This window comes from Pseudophryne corroboree, chromosome 1, assembly GCF_028390025.1.
Source record: "Pseudophryne corroboree isolate aPseCor3 chromosome 1, aPseCor3.hap2, whole genome shotgun sequence".
Taxonomy (NCBI): Eukaryota; Metazoa; Chordata; class Amphibia; order Anura; family Myobatrachidae; genus Pseudophryne; species Pseudophryne corroboree.
The window spans coordinates 960,249,000-960,258,505 of record NC_086444.1 but is presented as its reverse complement, the minus strand read 5'-3'; positions in this window follow the sequence as shown (position 1 = coordinate 960,258,505).

The window sequence follows — 9,506 nt, the reverse complement described above, 5'->3', positions numbered from 1 at the left end:
AGCAAAGGTCTTATAAAACTCGGAGGTTAACCCATCCGGTCCTGGGGCTTTCTTCATAGACAAAGAGTCTATGGCCATCCTGACCTCTTCCACCGTTATCTCACTCCCCAAGGAATCAAGAACACTGCCATGGCTCTCAAGCCCCGGAGTCTCCCTCAGAAACCGCTCCATCCTCTCTCTGATGAGTGGCTTCTCAGACAGAAGGTCAGAGTAGAAGGATCGCACAACTCCCAGAATGCCTTCCTTATCCTCACGAAGGACACCCCGGTCATCACGCAACCCCCTCACCTCCTTACAGTTAACCGAGTTCCTGCAGCTCTGGTAGGGATCAGGCGAGTGGTATTTACCATAATCCCTCTCCAGAACCAAGGAAGCATACCGGTCATACTGGTACTCCTTCATCCGAGCTTTCACCCGGGAGATTTCCCCACCATCTCCCTGCTCAGAAATCAAGAGATCAAGTTTCTTCCTCAAGGCATGATAGATATTCTGCCTTACCAAGTTCTTTTTGGCTACAAGGTTGCGAAATAACTTGCGAGTTCTCTTTTTACATACTTCCCACCACTCAGACCTACTCCATCCAGCCTCCAACAGTGACTCCTGAGATTCAAAGAAGTCTCTGAAGGACTGTCTGATCTCTTCCTCCCTCAGGAGCTCAGAGTTCAAACGCCACAGGCCCCGCCCTTTCTGAGGGGATTCTGAGGCATTCAAGGATGCAAAGAGGCAAACGTGATCAGAGAATTCTACTGGCTTCAACTCAGGAGCCGAAGTTTTCGAATTCTCCTTAACAAAAAACCTATCTATCCTACTCCTACATCTACCTCTAAAAAAGGTGAAACCCGTGAGGTCTGGGGAGTGGCGAATATGCACATCCACCAGGCCTGCCTGTCTAACCATGCTATCTAAAAAAAGGGAATCATAGCCCAGGGTAGTCTTTGAACCCCCCCTGTCTTTTGGCCTAAGGACAGTGTTAAAATCACCACCAAAAACCACCTGCCGGGCCGAAAAAAGATATGGCTTTATCTCCCTGAAGAGACACTTCCTGTCCCACTTAGTTTGGGGACCATAAATATTTATAAGCCTCAGGTCATGCCCCTTCAGATTGACATCCAAAATCATACACCTGCCTACCTGTAATTCAATGACCCGCTGGATGTTTACCATGCCGGTAAAAAGAACCGCCAACCCACCGTACGGCTCGGCCGCAAGAGACCAATAGGAGGGACCGCGTCTCCACTCAGCTTTCGCCTTGTGAAGATCGGCAAGTCGACCTACCCTAGTCTCTTGCAAAAATAAAAAATCAACCACAAGCGTGTTGAAAAAAATAAAGGCCATGTGACGAGCACGTTCTGACAGAATAGAAGCCACGTTAATAGTGGCAAATCTTATGGGCTGGGGAGCCATCCTTCAGGGCTGTAGAAGTAGGACTCAGCTCACTTCTTCTTTACTTGTTTTTGGGACTCTTCATCTGATGACCCCCACCTCTTCATGCTCACCCCAGCCGGCAGAGAGTCACCTTCCAAGAATACTTCCTCATCCGAGGAAGAGCCCTCATCAGGCACAGGGGAGGAAGGAACCATAGCAATATTACCATCTTCAAGAGATATATCAACCACCCCACTGGGGCAACCATTAGAAGCACCCAAACCCCCCTCAGAACCTAAAGGGTCTGGAGCACCAGAGGTGGGAAGAACCTCCAACACTGTAGGAGCTACAGAAAGAGGCTGACAAGGATCTCCCATTCCAGTCCCCTGCACAACAGCAGGTACAGAACCAGGGTTAGGAAGGGGAGGCCCCCACCTCCTTATGGGTCAAATTCTGCACCGCAGGAGCTAACTCCTCTACTGTCATCACAGTTTGACTAACCTTCCCCTCAACCAAGAAATCCTCCAACTTGCTAGAAGCCACCCCTGCTACTTTCCTCCTCTTTCCCTTATCCTTGTTCTTACCCTTACCACCTCCTGACCCCGAAGCCACCTGGTAGGGGGACGTAGCATGAGATGAAACCTTCCTCCGCCTCATTACTCTGGTCTGCAATACTAAATCCCCATTATCAGTCCTAACAATCTCCCCTTCTTCGTCCTCCTCCTCACTTAAGAATGCCCCAAACCGGTTTGACAAAATAAGATCATCACCATCCCTTTTACCCCTACCTCTTCCTCCTCTCCTGGACCCAACAACCAACCTAAAAGGCTCAACCTCAGCTTTCCCACCACCTCCGAAAGAACTTCCCCCAGCAACCTCACTCGAGACACTCAAAACAGAAGATGTTGCTACCACCTGGGCAGCTGCCAGAGGCAACACAGGTGCCTGGCGATCATCTTCCTCTACCCTCTGTGCTACCGCCCCCATCTCTTCATCTAACATGGAATTATGGAAAGCCATTCCACATCTACTAAAAGTATGCCCCTCCACTCCACATAAATTACAGACAATTTTCCCACAGTCACCAGCTAAATGGCCAAGCGCATTACATCTGGAACATTTCAATACAGGGCAGTCACGACTTAAATGTCTGAAATCCCCACAGCGGTGACACATTCTGGGTTGACCTGGGTAGAAACATTGTATACGGTCACGCCCAATGTATGCCGCTGAGGGGATGTGCACCCCATTTCTAAGACGGACCTTCCCTTCCCATGCACCCCCCCATACATCCATTTCACCTGGGGCTTTAGACAATGGGGTGACCATGGACTCCGTAAACCGTGACAACCAATAGGCCAGGTCCACACTACTGACAGACTCGTTTCTTACAAGAATGGTGACCTTCACAACCTCCTTCCTTGTAATAGCGAATGCCTTGTAGTTTACCCATGGCTCTAAGTTCTTTACAGCCCCCCACATACTCCAAAAAACCTGCAGGCCATTGTACACCTCAAAACTTAAGTCAAAATCGGGAGACCCCACAGGATGGATGCAGGCAAAGAGGTCACTAGGCTTAAACCCCATGCTAAACACCGCCTTCAAAAACTCCGACCTTGAAGGGGGCGATCCCTCACCCACCCACTTTAACTGGACCGCGTTACGGCGCTTAGCCATTTGGCCACCACTATTAGGGAGCCCACCCCAACCCAAATTACTAACAGGAGGCCTATCCGACACTACCTTAGCATAGGAAGCATTCTCAGGGACAACCACAGCGGGCTGAGCCACATTTTGCCCAGTGGTCAACAGAGGGGACTTCTTGGTATTCAATTCAGATGCAACAGGTGGAGGCATAGCTGGAACCTGGCCAGACCTATCCAAACCACCAGTATCACTACCCATATCCGCACCCCCCACAGGGCTAATACTAGCACTATTTTTCTTCTCCAAAAGGGAAAGTGCACCCCAAGCTCTGACTGGGACTTCCAAATCCCCAAAAATGGTCTCTACCAAATGCCTCTTGGGAACACTTAGATCTGATTTGTCAAGCGCCGGCATACCCTGCGCAGACTTAGATAAATCAATCTTAGGCAATAGCACAACAGCATTTCTTTTAAGCACAGCCTTACTTATACCCGGGTCTGCTTCATCGGCAATGCCCTTAGAGGAGGCACCTGGTAACGCCTCAGCATCATGCCCAGGCCCAATGCTATATGCAGGCTCAATGTCCCCAAATGTCTTTGTCACAACTGGCATAGTAACCTCCATTCTCTCCTCTGCAGCAGGGATCTGTAATGCACATGACTCATCACCCTCCAGCTTCCTAATGGCTGAGTATGTCGGATCCTCTCCCTCTACTTCTGATGCAGGGCGCTGAGCTTCACAATTCGGAGGCAATTCTGCACTTAAAGCACTTTGGGACTGTAAGGCAACATTGAGCTTCTCACTGACACTTTTCAACTTCTCCTCCAACTCCATTACCTCTGCAGTAAAAATAGCACGGTCCCTGCTAAAAGCACTATTGCGCTTTTTTTTCTTAATTGTAATCCATTTCTTTATCCTCTGGACCTCTTTCTCCAAGTCTGCAATGCACACAGGCACTACAGGGGGACCTGAAGACTCCTCCTCAGCAGTTTGGGGTGCTGCAACTTCTCCCATAATACAAGAAACATCCACAGAGTCAGATATTAATGATGCAGACATCTTATCCTCATCATGGGGAGGTTTCACTCCAACAGTCTCAGCAGACACCCCTGCAACAGTACCTTGTGAAAGGCACTGATCCATTGCACCCACATCCATGTCATCTGACAGTGTACTAACCAGTGTTTGGTGCACCAGCCCCTGGCAAACAGCATCATTCTCAATCACTGTACCTACAATATTGGCTTCCCCCACAGCAGCCATCCTGGATTCCAACATCAGCATTCCCTGTGTGTGCACCTCTTCCACTGCTGATTGCACACTTTCCACACCTGCTGGGAAAAGCAGCACCGGACTACTGCTCACCGGGCCACATGCTGGCTCCAACTGCACCTCTGCAACAGACTCCTTCACAGCAGAAGGGGGGGGTAACATACTCGGGGGTATTAGCTGCCTTCCGCTTGGCAGCACCAAAGCTACCCCAGGTACTTCGGCACATACCTTTTGGGGCTTTCCCAATGGTGCACCCGGCTCCACCGGATTACTGACCTGTGCTTCCACCTCCTCCAGACTTTGCAGCAGGTCTGTGTATTCGTTTGCTGCATGCAAACACTCTTTTTCCATAACATTTTCAGCCACCTGCCTTTCTGATGGTATTAAATGGGGACCAGGGCCAGGTCCCGGCAGGGGCCCCTCCAGACCACCTTCCCCAGGAGGGTCCATGGTTTTGGGGGAAAAATCCCCGGGAATACTTGCTAGAAACCAAGCTTTCTCTCCCTTCTAGTGCAGAGCTCTGACACACCTCCTTCCACCGCGGCTGCTGGCACCAGACTTGCCCTCCAATGGGTCCTCGTTAAAGGATTTAAAGTGTACTCATTCCAATTACAGGGCCTCGAAAGAGTCCTGTATTGTTATTTTTCGTCACTACCTCCCCGAGTCGGGAGTGGGTAATTTGCGCGCCTGCTGCCTTCCTTGGATGTGGTAGCCGTTTCTCAGGCTCCCTCTCCGGAATCGAACCCTGATTCCCCGTTACCCGTGGTCACCATGGTAGGCGCAGAAAGTACCATCGAAAGTTGATAGGGCAGACATCCGAATGCGTCGTCGCCGTCACGGGGACGTGCGATCGGCCCGAGGTTATCTAGAGTCGCCAGAGAGGCCGGGGGCGGCGGGAGGCCGGGGCCGGCCCGCCGGGAACCCCCGGATTGGTCTTGGACTGATAAATGCACGCATCCCTGGGGGTCAGCGCTCGTCGGCATGTATTAGCTCTAGAATTACCACAGTTATCCAAGTAACGGGGTCGAGCGATCAAAGGAACCATAACTGATTTAATGAGCCATTCGCAGTTTCACTGTACCGGCCGTGTGTACTTACACGTGCATGGCTTAATCTTTGAGACAAGCATATGCTACTGGCAGGATCAACCAGGTAGCTCTCGGTATCGGCCGGCGCGCGCCCGAACGTCGGGGGGGCCGCGGCGCGCGCCGTCTCGAAAGCGGCGGGTCCGCCGGACCGGGCTTTCCGTCCGCCGGCGCACTGCGGCGGGGCGGACCGGGGCGGGTCTCGAGCCGAGCGGGCGCTCGGAAAAGATGGGGACGGGAGGAGGACGGCCGTCCCGGTCGGGCCGATTGGGAAGCTCGGAGTCAGAGTGGACGGCGGGGCCCGGCCGCCACCGCGCCGTCGGGCGGACACCCCGGGGAGGGGGGACGTCACCACGCTCGATTTCGCCTGTTTTCGCCTCACCCAACAACCTGTTCGCTAGGAAACCGGTGCAAGCCGTCCTGGGGGGTGGTTTTTTTCGCTGGGACGGCAGCAACTGCCCCCAGCCCCACCTCATCCCGATCTACGCCTGACAGGTTTCATCTTGTCCCGGGGGGGTGAAAGGGTGTAAAGAGGTTCCATCTCGCGGGGCTCCGTCGCCCTTCCGGGATGCCGCCGCCTGGCGCACGGGCGACCGCAGCTTCCGCCGGCTCCCTCCGAAAAGCGCCTCCCGCTCTCCCTGCGTCTCCTGGACGGTCTCGCTCCGAGTCTGCGCTTCTCTCTCGCCCTGCCGCCAGACTCGGCTCCTCTCCCGCGCTCTCTCTCTCTCTCTCGCTCTGACCTCCGCCCCGTCCGGCCCTCCCGTCCGCGGCGGGGGAGGCCCGGCGGGCGAACCCTTCCGTGCGGCCGCCTCGCCGGAGCGGGGGCGGCGCGCAGGGCCCTCTCCTGGGGCTTGCGAGGAGCGGCCATCGGGGCTGGCCGCGTCCTCGGATCTCGATGCGACGCTCGTTCGGTTCCTGGGAAATCGTGTGCTCCGCCGGGGTCCGGGGGCGAGCGCCCTTCGCTGGGCGAGGGGGACGCTTCCCCGGCACCCCTGGCGGCGTCGGACGCCTGCGGGTGCCGGCGGACGGAGCAGACCGCGCCGCACGGGGTACGGGTGCGGGGCCCGCCCGGCTCCGGAGACCGGAGCGCTCGGGCGGACGCCTGGGGACCGGACGCCCTCTCCGGGCGGAGGGGTTCCGGGCGCGCCGTGGGCAGAGGGAGGGTCGGGTTCGCCTGGAGCCGGCCGAGACCCCTGGGTTCCGGCCGAGCGATCGTCCCTCCCCGCCGGGGCGCGGGGTGCCACATCGATCGGGTTGCGGAAATGGGAGACGTGGGGCCCTTCTCTCGCGTCAACCGCAGCCCTCCGTTTTCTCTTTTCCGGCTTGACTCTGTTCGCCACCTGTGATGCTCTCTGGCCGGTTCCCTCGGGCGTAGCGGGACGGGCGGCGCGCGCGACGCTCTCGCGGAGCGTCCTCCGACGCTTCCCCGGGCTCCTGGAGCCGCCTCCCGGCCCGAGGGGTGCCCGTCCGCACTCATCGGCTGAACTTCCGCGAATTGCAGTACCCGATTCGGCCCGCCGGGGGGCGCTGCCGCCGGGGGAAGAGGGGGACGGGCCGGGCCTGGCGCCGGGCTCCGCCGGACGCCCGGCGCTGCCCCGTCTCGGCCTCGGAAGGGGGAGTCGGGGGAACGGGAGGCCGGGAGTCCCGGAGAGAGAGAGAAAGAGAGAGAGAGAGATAGAGAGACCTCCGCGGTTCCGCCTTCGACCACCGGGGGGCGCCGCGCACCCGTCCGCACGGGCCGGTCCCGGTGGCTCCCGGCAGGGCTCTCCCAAACCCTCTCCCAGGGCCCCGGTCCGGGAGCCCGACTGCGTCCGCTCTCCGCTTCCAGAGAGGAGGCTGTTGGACGGGGAGAGCTGGTACCGGGCTCCTGGAGCCCTGCCTGGGCAGCCTATGGAAGGGAGGGAGCCCTGGCCCTGCTGCTCTCCGAGCTCCGGCCCTGCTGCTCTCCGAGCTCCGTGCCTACTCTGCCACGGGTCCTTTCGCAGGAGCTCCAGGGAAACGGGCTTTTCGGCCCCTGACAGAGTCCCGGCTCTCTCGCTCGCCTCGTTGGTACCTACTGATCCGGCGGAGGTGTTCTCCGGCGGGTAGCGACACGGACGGCCGAGGGCGCGCTTCACCCAGGCTTCAACCATCTCCTCCCCGAGCCCCTGGAAGTGCAGCTGGGCCGCGGGCGCCCCGGTCCGCACTCATCTGCGAAACTTCCACAAATTGCAGTACCCGATTTGGCCCGCTGGGGGGCGCTGCCTCCGGGGGAGAAGGAGACGTGCCCGGCCCGTACGTCGGGCTCCAACGGATGCCCGCCGTGGACCCTTTATAGGCCCCATCCTGGTCCTGCCATGCTGTTATCGGAGCTCCACGGCTATCTTGTCACTAAACCTTTCGTTTGAGCTCCAGGGCTTTTTGCTTTTTGTAACCCGGTTCCTGGAGCCCTGCCTGGGCAAAATCGGATGCAAGAAGGCCCTGCCCATGCTGATCTCTGAGCTCCGCGCATCTTCTGTCACGGGTCCTTTCGCAAAAGCTCCAGGGAAACAGGCTTTTCGGCCCCGGACAGAGTCCCGGCTCTCTCGCTCGCCTCGTTGGTACCTACTGATCCGGCGGAGGTGTTCTCCGGCGGGTAGCGACACGGACGGCCGAGGGCGCGCTTCACCCAGGCTTCAACCATCTCCTCCCCGAGCCCCTGGAAGTGCCGCTGGGCCGCGGGCGCCCCGGTCCGCACTCATCCGCGACACTTCCGCGCTGGAGTCCGACGCTCGCCGGCCACGTCCCCCGGCCCGCGGGGGCCCGGGGGGAGGCCCGACGCGTGCGGGGGGAGGCGGCGGGCGGCGGGGGCGCCCCCGCGCCACCCGACGGCGCCCCCCGGTGGCCAGAGGCGGCTCGGAGCGAGACGATCGGGGGGGAACGGCGGCGCGTGACCCGCCCCGGCCCCCTTGGCCCAGCGGACGGGCAGGCGGCTCCCGGGCGACCCCCCGATCCCCGCCGCGGCGCCCCCCCGGTGGCCGCCTGACGCCACTGCGGGGGGTGCAGATTCCGTGTGTCCTCTCGGATAAAAACAAAAGAAACGATTCCCGTTGGGCGAAAGTAAGTGGGACGCAGGGCCCGGGGCCCCGATGGTCCGCGCGCGCGGCGCCCCCCGCTGGCCGGTCGAAGGGATGACAAAAATAAAATGAAAAAAATTTCAAAAAAGCACTCGCCCCAAACAGACGAAAGGTACCCGGTCCGCCCGGATGAACCCTCCCCCGTGTCCCCGCCGCGGCGCCCCCCGCTGGCCAGCCGAGGTAATACACGATTGAGAGGGGGGGAGTGAAAAAAAAGGGCAAAAAATGAAAAACACCCCATTAGGGCTGCTTCCAGCAATTTCCTGGCCTAGGTTTTTTATCCCAATATGTCCCTGGTCTGACCTGATTGAAGCAGCACCTCTGTGTAACGCATGTACTGTAGATTTCAGAAATATTTCAGCGTGCGCAGTTGTAAAAAAGCTCTCAGCTCCGTGAGCATTGGCATTGCCTGCAGATTGGCTCTTTTAATTTGGCATTAAAGTATTAATTATTGCTTTGACAAATAAACATAAAAATTAACAAATACCTATCCAAAATAACAAGACAAAGAGGGGAAAAAAACACAGATGTGGCACTAAAGAGGGCTAAAATTGGTGTCACATAGTCAAATTAAGCTTGCCTAATAGGGGTACTATGGCAATTAAACAAACAGGGCATTCAGAATATATATACATATTTACAGTAAGCTGGGATATTGAGAAGTACTGCTGCAGTGGCACTACAAGTGCTAGCATATCCAGCTGGTAAAGTATGCTGAGACTTGTAGTTCCACTAATGCTGGACAGACACAGGTAAAAATACAGGATGCCCCACACACATGTAGACCCCAGCCAGATTACCTTTGCAGGATGATCTCCAGTTCCAGGGGCAGAACTGTAGCTAAATAGGGCAGACCAGATCAGGAGGAGCATGGGATGGGCTGTTTATGCCAGAAAGTGACCTGGATCTGTGCCAGGGCAGACCCTCTGAATACACACTGAGAAAGAGCTTCTCATCTTGTAGCTCTCATTCCCAACACAGGCCAACTGTAGCTACTCGTCTTATCAGGGAGGGGGAGCATCTCTGTCTGGCACAGAGGAAG